The sequence below is a fragment of the Antrostomus carolinensis genome, unplaced genomic scaffold, assembly GCF_000700745.2.
Source record: "Antrostomus carolinensis isolate BGI_N321 unplaced genomic scaffold, ASM70074v2 scaffold6367, whole genome shotgun sequence".
Taxonomy (NCBI): domain Eukaryota; kingdom Metazoa; phylum Chordata; class Aves; order Caprimulgiformes; family Caprimulgidae; genus Antrostomus; species Antrostomus carolinensis.
This window is the reverse complement of record NW_010328063.1, coordinates 851-18,208: the sequence shown is the minus strand read 5'-3', so window position 1 is coordinate 18,208 and position 17,358 is coordinate 851.

Genomic DNA, 17,358 nt, shown 5'->3' with positions numbered 1-17,358 from the left:
GCTATCACACAGTGGTGTATCTTACTGATGCCAATGCTTCCATATGGGGATTATGATTTTTTAAAATTCATTTTAAACATCCCTGGAGACTTTATTAAGACTTCCTGTAAAAAGGACAAGGAGTTTAATACAGAGGGAAAGAAACAGTAACTTTGATTTTCACTAGAACAGGGCTTGACTTTATAAATGAAATGCACTCATGGTCTCCCCCACCCTGTCCCCATCCCCTTTCCCCCTTCCTCAGCCCATAAAACAGAACCTAGGATCAATGCCCCATGTGTATTGAAATAAAGACTAATCGTTTAATTTCTGTGGCTTTCTGTTTGATGACTTATTGAGCCGGGAGTGGGACAGAACTGCTGTGTAGGGCCCAAGTCCTGTCCTGCTGGAATGTGCAGTCAGGGGTGAGTTGTTAGGGACAGCAGATACATGGATGAGGAGAGGGACACATTCACTGAGGGTCACTTGTGTTGTGTGTTTCTGGCTGTTAATGAAAGGGCTTAACACACATTCCCCCTTTTTATTTTCTTTCTTAGTCAGAAAGGTGGAAACCTGGGCTGAGCTGACCCACTGGGTTGTGGCATGTGGTTGAGAAGGAAAGATACCAAGGAGATGCTGTCCATAGCCTTTGAGAAACCTCTCTCCTGGGCAACACAGACTATCAGGCAACAGCAAACACAACCTGAGGAGTACCAGCCCTTCAGCTCCATGAAGCATTTTCCAGGAAGTGTGTTCTCCATGGGAATATCTTCACCTTGTGCAAGAAACAAACATGTTTTTTGATTGTCCCAGACCTTTTTTGGGGGGTCAAAACCAACTATCTCACTTGCATGTTTGGAAATGCAGCAAGAATTTGTTGCTATCCATTAGCACTCTGGAAACATAAGGTTGAGGGAAAGAATCCAAAAGAATAACTATTTAAGACTGTCTCTGTTGTGGTAAACACCAGAGCCTTACAAACTCTGTACTGCCTCCCATCCATACCAGGCCTGGTTTGCAAGTTCTCCAATGTCTCTAGATGCACATCCTGAGTTTCTCCTGAAATTCTGTCTTTCCTGAGCAGGATCAGTTGCGTAATGGATAAGCGAGCTTCAGGCTATGTAGCCTTTGAGCTCCAAGGAGCAGGAAAGGAAGGAACGATGAAAGTCAGCATGGACACTACAGAGACAGAAGCAAGCTGACCTCTGTGCCAGGATGGTCCTTATCATCCCATGTGAGGTTGTTTCAACAGCCAGCTGTGAGGAAATGAGCTGGATGGGGAGGCTTTGAATGCAGATTCCCAAAGGCGGATATGGGTCTGCAGGAGTACAGCATGCAAATAAGCTTGTTTCCAGAGAGGGTTCCCTGATCCAACAGGACCTGGACCAGAACTTTTTTTAGGTACAAGCAATTGTCTGGGACCCTATAATTTGGGGGGCCCAAAAGATGTGACCTATCCAGGTCTCTGTTTCTGGTAGCAGAACAGCAGCTTGTGGTGGCTATGCTGGATTGTGCACCTGAAAACCCTGGAAGGGAGATGTCCATAGTGGAATAGGCATGGGGAGGTGGTTAGGACTTTGGTTTTGTGGGACTGGGGAGGTGGTGAATGGGTGAGGAGCATGGGACAGTCTGGTTTACTGAGGGAGGGTATGAGGGACAGGGAGACAGAGCTCAGGGCCTTGATTTAGTCAGGTTTAGGTGTGATGTGATCAAGGAGGGGAAATATATTTTTTTTCATTTCACTAAACCATGTCCCTAAGTGCCACATGTACTCATTTTTTAAATACCTCCAGGGATGATGACTCCACCACTTCCCTGGGCAGCCTGTTCCAGTGCTTGTTAACTCTTTGGTGAAGAAATTTTTCCTAATATCCAATCTAAACCTCCCCTGGTGAAATTTGAGGCTATTTCTTCTTGTCCTATTGCTTGTTACTTGGGAGAAGAGACTGACACCCATTTGCTACAACCTCCTTTCAGGTGATTGTAGAGAGTGAGAAGGTCTTCCTCATAGGACTTGTCCTCTAGACTCTTCACCAGCTTTGTTGCTCTTTGGACATGGTCCAGACTGAACACATTTGAGAGTACCCACCTCTAAATCTTGATTGGGATTTTAATTATCTTAGCTGGGCTCCTGCCTGAGGTGTGTATAGTAGAGAAGGGACATCAGATGAAACAGAGCTGTATATAAGCAGGGTAAAAAAAGAACCTCCCACAGAGTTGGGCAGCAACAGGAAAAAAAAACACCCTAGAAATTCAGAGTTAGGCAGCAGGGAAAAAGCTAGAAATTCAGAGCTAGAGGAGGCAGAGCTGCAACTTCATCTTCAAAAGCAACAGTGTGCACTAGGCTAGACACCTGGGAAAGGGCAACAAAGTCAATTGATCCAAGGAAGGAGGTAGCAAGCAGTCTGACACTGGCTGCCCAGGGAGGGTGTGGAGTCTCCTTCTCTGGAGACATTCAAGACCCGCCTGGACGCCTTCCTGTGTAATTTCGTTTAGGTTCCTGCTCCAGCAGGGGGATTGGACTAGATGATCTTTTGAGGTCCCTTCCAATCCCTAACATTCTGTGATTCTGTGATATACGCAGAAAAAAAATCAAGTTAAAAAAAAAAAAAGGAAGACCCAGACATATGGTAATAGTAGAAGCACAGATGTACACATCCAACAGCGTGATTCTCACATTCTAGCTATCATGGCCATAACATAACGAAGCACAGTCTAATTTAGGACAGATATTTGTCAACTCTGGGCAAAAATCCTGTTCTCATTGCACTCAGAGGATACACCTATGCAGGTAAAGAAGTGAGCCAGCACCCGTTCCCTCCTTGGCTCAGAAGCCATCTGCCCCACCAGGGTGTACATCCACATAGCTGAAATCTGAAACAGTCTGTTTGTATCCAAATTGTGCAGTTGGAAGGATTCCTGGCTTGTGATAATGCCTGAACAATACCCAGGAATTGTTTTGGAAAATATTCGTTAACCTGGGACAAAAGCATGCTAGAGACTGAGCTAAAAAATAATTAACAGCATAGGTGGTAGTAGAACAATGTTTGGCCCAACTCCTGGTCTTGTTGAATTGCTGGTATAAAGACAGTAAATGTTAACAGTTCCAACAGCTGCTGATGGAAGTTGTAGGTGATGGCAGGCATGGGAGTGTGTCTTCTTTTGTTGGCTCATTAGGTATGTCGTTCCTTGATACTATGGGACAAAACCTTTACTTCTTGTACAATCCTTTGCAAATGCATAACTTTTCCCCCAGAGCAATGTAACTTCAGTCCTGCCCTAGCTCTGTTACAGTTTCCAACCACTCATCAGAGATATACCCCAGCTACAAACATCTGCCTGCATATCTTAAATCAACTGCCATGCTTTCCTGTCCTCCTTTCCTTCTTTCACAAAATTAAGCTGGGCTTAATTCCCAATCTTCACTCATTTATGTGTCCAAGAGCTGCCCTATGAGTGTTTTCTGATGCCCATAAGATTGAGACTCACAGGCCAGTGATGGGATCCTGAGACAAGCAACTGTAAAACAGAACCTCAGGATAAGAGAAGGGAATTCAATTTGATTTAAAATTGTCATCCAGTTTTTTTTCTAAACAGTTGGAAACAAAAACATATCTTCTCAAAACCAATACATATTGGGTTTTTTTGAGGTCAAATTGAAAGTTATTTCAATGGAATGATTTGTATGCATTTGATTTGAAAGAAACTTATTAGGAGATTCTGAGACCTCATGTCCTCTAGTTATTGGAAATAGTGACTCATGAGTTTCCTTGATCGCCACAGAATTGTCATGTGCTGGCTTTGGGTATTAGAAAAATTGCCCATCTAAGGCATTTCTGGAGCTATTCCTGTATTGAAAAGTTTTATTTACATTTTCAGAGTATTACTAGGTTTCTTAGAGCAGAAAGTAAAAGTTGCTCACACTTTTCTTACCTTGATGTGAAAACGAGGGTGGAGACAGTGGAACTTGTATAGACTGTTGTGTTTCCTATCCCTGCACAGAAATCTCATCAGAGCTTTCGGGCACCAGCCTCAGGCACAATCGCCCAGGCAACAAAGCAAGACAATTGCAGGGCATTCAGTGAAGATATGGGAAAGTGATCAATATTGTGGTCTACCAGCATTCAAGGGACATAATGTAACACACAAAGAAGATCTGTAGAAAGAGGACACTCAGAAATTGCTCTATTGGGATATTTACCATGCCACTGAGATGAACCAGGTCCATTGCCTTGATGTTGCAAATACTGTGCATTTCTAAGGTTTGGTTTTACACCTAATGTTTGGGAGATGTGTTTCTTCACTGCGAGGGTGGTCAGACACTGGAACAGGTTGCCCAAGGAAGTTGTGGATGCCCCCTCCCTGCAAGCGTTCTCGGCCAGGCTGGATGAGGCTTTGAGCAACCTGGTCTAGTGGAAGGTGTCCCTGCTGCTGGCAGGGGGGTTGGGACTGGATGAGCTTTAAGGTCCCTTCCAATCCAAACCATTCTATGATTCCATGATTCTATGAGATCATCAGAATGATGCAGAAGGTGGGTCAGATTTCACTTTTCTCATTTTTAGAGACAGTGGGGCAGGTTATAACCTATTTCCAAGGAAGCTAAATGTGGGCTACATAATTGAGAGAAAAAAAGAGGTAAATTTGCCAGAAATCGTAACCAGGGGACTAGTGAATGGAGGACTTTGTACTGGTGACCTATCTGAGGTAACACCCACCTAATACAGGTGACAGGTGGTCTTTATATACATTTCCAGGTTACTCACATTAAACAGGGCTACCTAGCAAAAAAATATATATAAAATCAACAGATTTGACATGAATGTATGTTCTTACATAATTATGCCACATATGAAACCTAGATGGAAATTAAAGATGAAGCATTACCTCAAGGACTGAATAGAAGCCAAGGTGGAACATGGTGGAACCATGCTGTAATAAAAGTTGGCCTTTTCTCTTCTTGAGGGGTTCAGACCTGACTTAAAGGAAGAACAATAATCTCTGACACGACCAACCTGAGCATTTTAGCTAGTGTGTGAGAGCTCCTGCATTTTCCAAAGACAATAGGTTCAACCCCAGGTTACTAGACCTAGCTTTCAGAAGGTGAATTTCAGGTTTTCTTCAGGAACCTAGTGTCCTTTTGCTTCCTGTAAAAGTCTCAGTGTGACTTTGTTGTTCAATATAAGCTGTAACTGATGCCTTACGTTTCCCAGTTTTTTGTTTGTTTGTTTGTTTGTTTTTTGTTTGTCTGTTTTCCAGTTAGGACCCTTGAAATCATGAAAGTGATTTGTGGGACACATTCCTCATGGAAAATCCTCAAGAGAAAGCAATTTCCTGTCCACAGAAAGGGGGTAAGTAGAAGTATCTGATCTGAGCCTTTTTGACAACAATCATTCCCCTCTGCAGACTTGAAAAACTCAACCAAGCACAAGAACTGGCAAGAATAAAGGACATGCCACTTATGTAAGCACTGACCTTCTGTCTGCTGGGATTTTACTCATAAAATAAAGTGCAAATTTACAATAGGATTTAGGTCTAGTGACTTACACATCTAATGACTTAGACATTTAATGGGAACTTCTGAGAAAAAAAAAAAAAAAGAATGCTTTAAAACTATTCTGTTTTCATTTCAAACTAACGTGTTCATTGTGTGGGAGATCTGAGGACCTTTATAACTACACATATAAGAAAGCCAACTAGCCTGTATAATTTGAAAAATACCCACCAGTGGAAATGAGACCTCCAAAACAGAGTTCTGGCAAAACAACCATATCACATCTGATCCAATAATACGGTTTAATTCTTTCAACAAGTTCTTAGCTAGTTTGCCAAATCAGATTGTCCCACAGGCCAAAAAATTCTCAGAAGGCTGCCAAACCTTTTCAGACAAATTCCTCAAACTGAATATTTTATCCTGTTATGTACTGGAAAGAGACAAACAGAAAGAAGAGTCCATTTTCTTCTACTTACTGAGCATATATGCAACAGTTCAATCTGAGGACTTTCAGAGAAGCATTTCAATGGTGCAGGAAGCTAATGGCTAAAAGGGACTAAAGAAGATTTGGAGAAAATTAAACCCTTATTTTATTTGCAGTTCAACTTAGACATACTTTTCCAAACACTGTTTCAACATTCACACATTTGTGAATAGGAAAGGAGGGGCTGAATACAACTCCTTTGTTGTAAAAGAATGGAAAATATGGAAAATGATGGGCAAGGATTTAATGAATGCTGAAACACAGAAAAAAAAATACTGTCTATATCTGAGAAAGCTGATATGTCCTACACTCCATTTGGAGTCAATGATGAAGGTCAAAATGGTCCAGATAGAGGTGAGGAGAGGCATCAGAGAAGCAAAAATAATGGCCTGAAAAGAAAAATGAAACAAAGTTTTACTGTAGAGAATGCCAAGGAAAAGCCTGGACATAGTTTTCAAAAACCTCAAAGATCACTAACTAGATCAAAGAAATATTGTGTTTCCCTGGTCCACTGAAGACAGAACAAGTGAATATTAACTTAATTATAGAAACAGATTTTTAGGGCAGGTAGTTGAACAGACTTCAAATGATGAGAGAAAATAAGTGCTGAAATATCCCTCATTTTAGGATTTTAAGAATAGATTAGTTGCAAATCATGATTGGTTTAGGTAAAGCTGATTCAGTATTGGAGCTGTGACATGGATATAGACAATGTCTTGAGTAGAAAGCTGGTTGTTTTGTACATACAAGATGTGCCAGATTTCCAATTCAGACTAGAAGTTATGAAATTTGTTTTAATCATTTTTAAAAATATAGTTATGGGGAAGCTCTTTTTTCCTGGGACTTTCTGCTTTCAAAGCTTCTTACTTCATATTTCCAAGCCTTGTTCTTCCAATACAAAGAAATACACTTTAAATGTTGACTTGAAATCTACCAGTCTTCTTTATGGATAAAAATAATATCTTCTTAATGCAAGTGATCCATCCTTCCAAAATTTAAGTAGTTTTTAAAAGATCAAAAGCACAGTTAGAACAAGGTAGTTCAATGATTAGAAGGTTAGCTCAAATCTTGGGATCAACAGTCTGTTCTGTCACATGCTTCATGTTTGGCCTTAAATAATTGATTTCTCCTCTCTGTGTTGTGACCACTGGCTCTCTAGAGGGGACAGAAAGAGCTCTGCCCTGGTTCATGAGGCTGTTTGTGAGGAACAAAGCATTACAACTCAGGGATGCAGTCCTGTTGGCAAACAGAACAGATATACCCTCTGAAATCTAGTTAAAACTGAAGGAACGGTAACATTGATTCTGGCAGCTGGGAATTTGTTTACACAGTGATTTCAGACAGCTTCCAGGCCAGCTTGGGAGCTGGGGAAAACTCACAGTGTAGACAAGACTTCATTGTCCTTTCTTTCCTAAAAATAACTCACATTCTCCTGCTTCCCAGAAGTCATTTTGCATTTATAGCCATAGATATTCTGTTCTTGCTGAATCATTTCCCAACCCTCTTCATCGCCACCTGTTAGAGACTGGTTTAGGTTGCCCCATGTTGCCAAAGCCAAGAACTCAAAAAACCTGAGTCAGAAATCAACACCTCACCAGCCTGGCTTATAACCAAGAGTTATCTTCAAAAATATAAATGTAAATATACTTATGCACATACATCCTGGGTACTCACTTTTTTTACACCTGTATTTTGGACTTCCCCTGACAAGGGTAAGAGTCCTCCTTCCTGGACTAGCTTTTCCCAGGGACACTGAAGGAGTCCTTGATCCTTTGCATGCTCGCAGACAAGCTTGCTCAGAATCCCTCCATGCCCATCTTTCATCCAACCCAGCTGCCTCATCACTCTACTCCGTCAACCATGATCACTGCTCAAGCATGGTATCATCCTTGAGGTCGGTGCAGACTATCTGAGGTCGTAAGATGCTTCAAAGCAGGCTCTTGGGACACTTGTATTGGCAGCAAATGACCTCTAGAAGTCGGTCCTGTAGAGTCCTGAAGAGCTGTATTTGTTTTGAGTGACGTACTTCGTTAAATAAGAAACACCAAACGAAATTAGCTAGCCAAGAAACTCAGCCTTACTGTGTATAAACACTTGGAACTTCTAAAAGAATAGAGCAAGAACTTCTCCTTCCTTCCAAACCGGTAATGCCAAGGTTTTGTTTACATCTATACTAATAAATTAAAGAATATCAAGGCACTTCTACAGTGCAAGACTTCTGTCATCCATATAGTTAATTTCTTTTGTCCTTGGGCAATGCCAATTAGCATCCTTCCAGCAAATGCCTGGGCCTTTTTGGGGGTTTGCACAGGCCAAAGACTGTTCCTAATATGCAGTGCATGAAAATATCTTGTTTCAGGTTGTCATGGCCTAAAATTAGGAATAGAGGAACTCCGTTGCAAGACTATAGACTGTGCTGTGCCAGTTGGCCTCAAGACCACTGGAAAGACCTTGACCCATTTTGCTTATGGATTCAGATGTAACCAGAGTCAGTTTCATACCAAAGAATATGAATGAAGAACATGGAAGTCTCCTGTCTTGGCTCAATCTCCAACTTCCTTTTTGTTTTAGAAGTGTAGATATGACCCATGAAACCACTGGAATGCTTCCAAGGGACAAGCCAGATCCAATATTTATAGGCTCAGTATAATTTAGTGGTCGCCATTCTCATAATATATGCAGAAGGTTTTATTTTATTGCTGTCAAACTTTTGTTCTTCCAAATTAATCACCGATATTAGACATGCACACTATGTGATGATAAATGTTTTACGAACGTCAGAGACATTGTTGATGTGAGATGTTAAATTCGCTATCTTGGAAACAGAAATTCTGAAGTCTACTACACAACGGAGTAAGGGAGAAGTAGAGTGTTTTGCATAACCTTGAAATTCAAAGGCAAATGTAAAGCCGCAATACTCTTAACAGAGTTGAATAAGCACTGAATAAATCTCTCAAGACTTTTTAGGGAGACACTGCTTATTAAAGCAGAATTGAAGGAAGTTGCTAGCTGAATCAGGAAACCTTAGAAGATACCCTTTACATGTATGCTTTGTGAAATTGTCTGACTCAGGGATAAAATGCTGGCAAAATAAAAATGATGAAATATGGTGTCACTTGTTCGAGAATTTAACCTCAAGTGGAGAGGTATTAAAGTGATTTAAAGCTGCTACCGATTCCAGTCCATCTGCAGTGCTGTCTATTTCCCTCTCCTACTTGCTTTTCGCTCTTTTTAATCTCCTGTATTTTCAGAGGTGGAGAGGTTTTGGTTGTTGTAATTGTTTTTAGGGTTTTTCACTTTGTCCTTTTTTAGCAGGATTTTGTAAAAGGCATTTGACATTTCTTAGCTGGAAAAACATACAGAGATGTGGGATTTCATACCAAGGCATGCTATGGAGGGAGGCTAGTGGGAAAAAAGGTAAGTAGGAGAGATCACAGAAGAGGATGAGGAAAGAGCAACTGTGTCATAAGGTACTTTTGGGTCTCCCATATGATCTGCTAACACCATGGGGATGCCTTGAACACCCCAGGATCTATCAAATAGCATATGTTCAAGTATAGTGAAATGAAAAGAGTCTTCAATACTGATTCCTTTTGTCACTCTAACCCTGGAAAGCTTGGAGCAAGAGCCAGGAACATAAAATGGGTTCTTAAATCTGAGGGTTAAATGATAGAACACCCATTGCTAAAGGGTGGTGATGTCAGAAAGAAAGGGAAATGGAAGAAAACCTCCACCATCGAGTTGCCAGGGTTGCTGTTCCTACTTGCATGGTGATCCAAAGAAGCTTGCCATTGAGAACTTGCCTCCCTCTAAAACCCTGACCACCTGTTTAGAGAACATGGGACCATGGCTGCCCTAGAAAACATTCAACAAGGGAATGAATGGGCTTCCAACATTCCTGTGTTCTTCCCTGGCTCTTTCTTGCCCTGAGAAGAAAGCAACCTCAAAGAACCCAGAACTTGTGTGTACTTCTTAGACTTTAAACACCATAAAAAGAATCACAATATTTGCAGTGGGGGATGACTTTTAACTCAAGCCTTTGAAGGCTGATATAGACTGGATCCTTTTGCAAAAAAACAAGCATTGCCTTTTCATTTAAGTGAAACACCAGGATTTTACATCCAACCTTTAAACATTAAGTGGCCCAGCTGTGTTCTTTAATGTCACCATTCTGCAACCTTAACAAAATGAAAAGAGCCATGAATATCATCGATCTCTGGGCACAGATGCATTTCCACATCCTTCTTTCCACATCCAGCAGGCTTGCACAGGCCAGAACAACAACAAAAAAAACTTTCACATGAAAGTCTAGCCATTCATCAGAAAATCAGCTTGATAAAAATGGTGAAGTTTGAAATTCTCTCCCCCTCTCTGGTTTTACTCAATGTCTTCCAGATTGCATCCATTTGATTTACAAAATGAAAGACGTGCTTCCCCCTCCCCTAATTACTAGGGACACAAATTCAGTTTTGGATGAAAACCTTTTGTGTGTGTGCCTCTTAAGTCCTCCCCAAAAGTTCTGCCATTGGAATCTGGCCAACCATTTTGTTGATGATGCATGAGTTGGAACCGAATGGAGATGATTTTTCCACTAATGGCTTTGGCTCTGCAGAACCAACAGGAGTAAAATATTAGTTTTGCTTGCTAAAGAATCCATGATGACTCAAAGACACAATGAAACAGATCTTTAGGGAAAGGAGCTTATGTTCCTAGAGAATCACTTTCCTAACTATAACCATACCAGTTCTCCAAGCTGTATACAAAAATCTTATGTATCTTATTACAGACAGTCAAGAGTCCAGAGGTTCAGACCTCTAAAAGGCCTTGAAAGAATTGGAACAAGCAGCTGAATATTCCGTCAAGAAGACTTTTTGGTTTTTTGGTTTTTTTTTTCTCTGCATAAAATGTTGATCTTAACTAAAATACAGATTAAAAAATGATTAAAAAAATCAGCATTGGGATACTCTTTGAATTTTTGTAAGTCCTTGACTCCATTAAGAGACTGGAAGGACAGAAGACTTTCTCTACTGGGAGACAAAATATATCCTCAGTGCCTGTTAACGTGTGATTAAAGGTATGGACTAGTAAGGACCTAAGTGAGGTTGGAGATTTAGAGAACTGGAGGCCATTCACAATGGAGGAATACTTCTGTAGTTACTGTCTATCACCTTATGCATAAAGGCTGCTATATTGGATTGTGCTTGACAGAGGGGCTACCACCACCTTCTTATTCCTCCTTTGGTGTATTTCTGCCTGGGTTTAAAAGGAATTAAAAGCAAGACTATGGTCCTATATGAACTTACACACTCAGGAGGACATTCATATTCCCTGGACATGGAGACCTGCAGTGGAGAAAGTGATGATATAAGAGGTCCTTTCCTGACCTGGAGGCAACAGCTTGCTCCTTGCTCTTCCTCCAGTGCTCATGAAAGCTCAATCCCATCACAGATCCATTGGGTAATTAGGAAAAGATGGGAAAGATGTTTATACATGATTATTACTTTTCAAGGTTCTTTGTGACAAGCTTGGTAGAAACATGATTTCCTCTGCCAGTGGTGGCATGGGGAATGGTCTCACCCTGTGCTCAATACCTGGTTTGTGATCACTGCATGTCTGGTTGCACTCTCCACTGGCAAGTGAGTCGTGTAATTCCAGAAGGATCAGAGTGCAGACTGATAACATTCATGGGGTACATCACAGTAGAGACATATCTTGATGTTAATATTTCTACTGTCCAAAGGTATGACAAGAAATTATCTGAGACATCACTTCTTTCATATGTGACTACATGATAGAGAAATGTACCTTCCATTCTGATACCACCTCTTTATTTTTCAGTTAAAAAAGGCAAATTGCAGCCAATGAAAATTATGTTTTGAAAACCATTTCTTTTCACATTTAAGCATCTAGTAACATTTGGCTGATGAGCAGCAATGACACTTACTCAGCGAGTTTAGCAGGGCTAATCCAAACAATTCTGGTTTATATGTGTGCATGGGTGTGCGTGCACATTCTTTGGCCTTTGGGTCTACTCCAGGCTCATTCATCACACAGTAACTTCACGTAGCAAATAAAAATAAGGATGTGTACCACATCAACATCTAGGGGCCTCCAACAGAATCTGAGCCCAACGCTGTTGTGTTGCATAAATATTTACTAACAACTGGCTTCTGCCCTGAGAAACTATGAATCTAAATAGGATGGCAAAAATAAATAATAATAAAAAAAATAGACAGGAAATATCTTCACGTACCCATCTGTAAGGATTTGTTCTGTCTTCAGAGATGAGTGGTGGACAGGGCAGAGAAATCCCACCCCTGCTCTCCATCCTAATGGCCTTGCTGTTGGCTGTGTTGGAAGTGCCCAAATGTTTTTGAAAGAACTGAATTTAAGAGAGATATGAACCCCAACAACACTGTTAATATAAGAAGACTGTGAATTATTAATATGAGTTGAATCATTTTCTGTGTAATACAACTTACTTCAGTCAAATTGCTTTTGAGTTTCTTTTCTCTTATTAACTGAGAACATTTTCCAGACCAAGAGATTTTTTATTTATTTATTTATTTATAGATAGACAGAGGTTAAGTGAACTTGGAGCTTATGTTGACTTCTCTGTACATCAGCTCAGTGTTCAAGGAGGTAATAAATATTAGCAACAACTAGAAAAAAATTGAACCAGAGAGAAGACAGAAATATCTGTGTGTTAGAACAAGACAAATACATCACATAGCTAAATAGTCAATCCACATTTTGAATGGTTCTGGCAATTTTGGTTCTCCTCCCCTCCACCCAGGAAAGGACACACTGGGATCAGAAAAAGTTCAAAGAAGGGTGACAATCAAACTGCCACATCAGAAAAGAGACTCTCTGCTCCTCAGCTTGTCCAACAGTGAAATTCATGAGGGGTGATGAGGTGAGAGAAGGTGAACAGGAACCTCTACCAATTAAATGGAGCACCGAATTAATTTTTGGAATAATGCATTTCAAAAAAAAAAAAAGAAAGAGAGGAAGCCTTTTTCTGCCAAGTTCATATCCTGTAACTCATAGTTAGAGGAAGTTGTGGAATCCAAATATATAGATAGGCTCATAAAATAAAGACAAAACCGTGGAGGATCCATCTCATGGGATTATTAAATTCAAGGGTCTGGATTCAGCTTCCAGATCAGAAAGCTTCTGATCTATAGAGTGTCATATCCTGGGCGGTTATTCCAAACACAGGATCACTGTCTACATTCCATGTTTATTCCACTCTTCCCCTATGTGTTGCCTTTTAGGACAGTCTATATAGATTTTTGTCTTGGCTGAGTGTAGCCACCAATAGGAAATGTGGAAAGAGACCTTGTTCTCATAACCAGCAGTTCTACTTTTGCTGTCTTCAAGGTACCAGCAATAAAGTAGCTGTTTATCTGCCAGCCAAAAGATGATAAACTCAATTACTTAGTCTGAAGCTGTGATGTTTCTGTGTCTTCTGGTCTCCGTGTGGAGGCGTGGGTGGGAGGTTGGAACTAGATGATCTTTAAAGTCCTTTCCAACCCAAGCCATTCTATGATTCTATGTCCAGATCTTCCTTCTTTAATGCCTCCTATTTCTTCTCCAGCTGCCACTATTATAAGAAGGATGTTCCTCATAGTACTATTGCAGTTTCTTTTCCATCTGGGGCATAAGGAACTGTATTGTAATGAAATATCTAAGGCAAAATAATATAACTCTTTCAGTGCAAAGACATCTTTCAATGCCCAGACAGCTCCTTAGGAGTAGGTGTACAAGGCTTATGAGGTTTGTTTGGGATCTAAACTCACAACTCACAATGGCAATTAACTCATTTGGGTGCTGAGCACCAAAAATTACTCAATATCTTTTCTGTGAGATAAATTAAGGTTGAAAAGATAAATCTCTGAAAAACTCCCTATGAACTTTCTTACATGTATTCAATTTTAAGTGCTTTAAATTGAAACAAAAGTTAAAAAGAATAATTATACCTATTAGCTTGATTTAGATTGTTTGTGCTATTCTATGCAACATTTATTCCTGTGTTCTAGTGTTTTGCACAAGTTTGCACTTGACCAGTAGCTCCTCAATCATGTCAAAGTCTCATGAAGAGACTGTTCACTCTTTAAGAAATCTGTGTTACTAGCCAAATTGCAAGAGGTTTAAAAAATTGAAGTGAGTCATCAGGTCACTCACTTTAGAGATCTGTTCCTTATTCCACAGCTTTCCACCCTGTGTTGTAATTCATCAGGTACTGGATGCTCTATGAGGAAACATAACCCTCTTTTCCGTTGGAGTAGGGCACCTTGATTTTTCTTGAACTGCTGCATATTAAGAACTTCTTCATGGATAATAGCCATGGAGAGGCTGACCTAGGATAACTCATTCCTTATCATTCCTCTGAAGCTGCATGTTCAGTTTTGGGAGATGGAAAAAGAGCACTGGGAGGTGACATAGAAAAAGGTGGTCCTATGTTGTGAGAAGACTTTTTAGAACAAAATTACTTAGAGACCTTCCTCTATGTCTTGTCACGTGTTGTTTAAATCCAGGTTTAGCTCTTAGGATTTCCCTGCAGCTAATTTTCTTGGGGATACCTGCAGTAGAGTCTTCATAATTTGAAAGCCTGGAGATCATTCTAAAATTTATGAGACAGCAATGAACAGAGAGACTGAGGATTGTCACAAGCTGATAGACAAAGTGGTCTGACTGAATTCAAATGAAATGCTCATTTTGGCTTTCTGGCCTCAAAAATGAAGAATTATCTTAAAAAAAAAAAATCCATTACCATTCCACTGATAGCTGGAAATCTTCCTCTCTCTTGCTTGCCTGGCAGCTGTTTAAACTGTTCAAATGCCTTTATGAGCCAAGCCAATGTCTGGCAAGTCCACTTGTATTTCAGGAGATTTAAAAAATCAGCTAAATCATCATCTACAAACTACTGAGAAGTTACTTACAAGGGCAGCCTTGATTTTATTGTTTCATTGGAGACATTTCAGTTAATGCACAGCACACAAGGTGCTTGAAATGAATCTTGTAATCTCTTTACATACCCATGCACCGTGGTCGTTGGATCTAGGTTACATTTCAGCTCTAACACTGAGTGGGTTCATTTCAAAAAGCGATTAAATCATGAGAGACAAGAGCTACCCAGACTGGGTAACACAAAGGAGAATGAGTACATCTGCATTTTTGTTTGTACAAAGAATCAGTAACAACATTGGTCTAATAAGAAAAGAAGCTTATTAATTAATCAATTATTAATAATTAGTTAAAATTAATAGAGTACATAAATTGAAAGCACAGGAAGGTGATGCATTAACAACTTTTTGTATCTGAAAGTAAGAAATAGAAAATATTTGCCAGGACCAGGTCATCTAGAGAATAAACAAGCTGGAATCTCGGGATGGTAAAGCAATCACAAGCAGCTTTTGCAGCTCAGGAGAGCTGCATTTTCCTATAGTCATAGATGGTTTTATTCAGTTACCTAAACATCAGGGGTTTTTACCCTCTTGGACTTGAAACCAATGATCAGGATGGATCCTGTAGGGCAATTCAAATGACTTTAGATGTCTTCAAATGAGCAAGCAAATCTTTTCCCAGATTTCTCAATCCTTCATCAATTCTAATGGCAGATTAATTACTCAAAACTTATTTAATAACATAAATCAGCTGTCCTAGTTTAAACAATTATTCCCACTCTTAATTTCTCTGTGCCACAGAGTTCAATCCCATAATCATATGTGATCTGAATTTCAGTTTTAAGAAATTCTCAGAGATAGTAATATTTTCTTCTAAACCTGCCAGTTATAAACTTCCAGTTAAAGAGAAGTTATGTCTTAAAATTAATAAGGTATATGACGTCAGTGGCACAAGAAATGGTGCCTGGTCACCTAAAACTCTGAGGAGCCTGTACTTTCTTTCCAGTCTGTAACAGGAAACATATTTTTTCCCCCAAATCTTTGTCTTTTATATTGTAAACACATTTAGGGCTTGATTGATTGTACTACGGGCTTTAAATAAATAAATAAATAAATCAATAAAATAATGTTAGTAGTCTTAATAAAAAAAGAGAGAGATAGAAGTAGAAGTGATATTTTCTTGAAACCTGAGAAGTCTGGAGAAAAAAATCAAGCCTTGTTCTTTGGGATATACAGATGAGATTTTTCTCTCCCTGAGAATCATCTTTTGCTCATTTAAAGATTATTACCATGGAAGAGGTTAAAATTGCAGGTAAAATAATTTATGTTTTTAGAAGAAACTCCTTAATCATTGGAGCAGAGGACTCATTGGATAAAGACCAAGGAATGATGTGGGATTCCTGAGACTGGAGATTTCTCAGATCAATGAACACTAGTAGTGATTTAGTTGGCTGCCTCTAGAGGCATTCACCCTTATATTTTCAGGGTTGTATCTCTTCACTGAGCAACCCCAATTCCTGCCATCCTTCCCCTCAGGTTGTGCTTTCAGATGTGTAAATAATTTTTCCTGCTGCTCCATTACTTTTGGCCCCACATCTGCGGCCATACCTAATGGTGAGCAGAGCTGGAGGACCCTGGTATGGGTCTTGAAGATGCTCCTTTTGCCTAAGGTGCCTAAAGTGTGTCTCAGTGCAACATGAGATTTTGTGGCATCTGTGACATTGCAGATGTATGGGGAGACTGGGATCCACTCTCCCCTCCAGACCTTAACCAACCATTCCTCATTCTGCACTTCTACAGGTGAAAATCTCTGCAGAAATGTTAAATTTGGTGTTTCCAAACAAAAAGAGGAAAGAATGTGGCAGAGAGGGACGAAGTCTGTCTTAAACTCCAGTTGCTACTAGCCTAAAATTCTAGTCCTCCTTATAAACACAGCCTCTCTCAAACTCAGATAGCAACATTTTGATCAGTTGCTTGATTGACTAGGATCAAAATTCAAAAACTCTCGCAGCTGACATACAGTTCTTTTTCTGACAACTGTCAAAGTTTGTCCTTGTTTTAATGAGTAATCATGGGAAAAGGAACTGTCGGTTGGTTTTGCAAAATTTTGCAGTAATAGCAGGTAGAAGCACAAACCCAGTGGCTGGGCATGAAGTGTGAATGAGAAGCAGCATTCAGCAGCACAGATGTAATTATTCAAAGAGAAGATTGTTGACATCATTACAGTGATAAAAATAGCAAACTTATGGAAAAAAACCCAACCAAACACACAAAAAACAACCAACCAACAAGCATGTGCTTATTTTGTTCAGAGTTATAGATGTGGAGTTAAATTGTGCATCAAGATATTCTTATGGACATTAAACTCTGACTGTAAACTCTCAGTTGTGCTGAGAAATCATAAACACGTGTACGTAGATATTTCAGAGTTCTTCTGTTTCGTCGGGTTTTTGTTTTCATGAGGATTGTAAAGGTTTAATTGGTGTTTGAGAAAC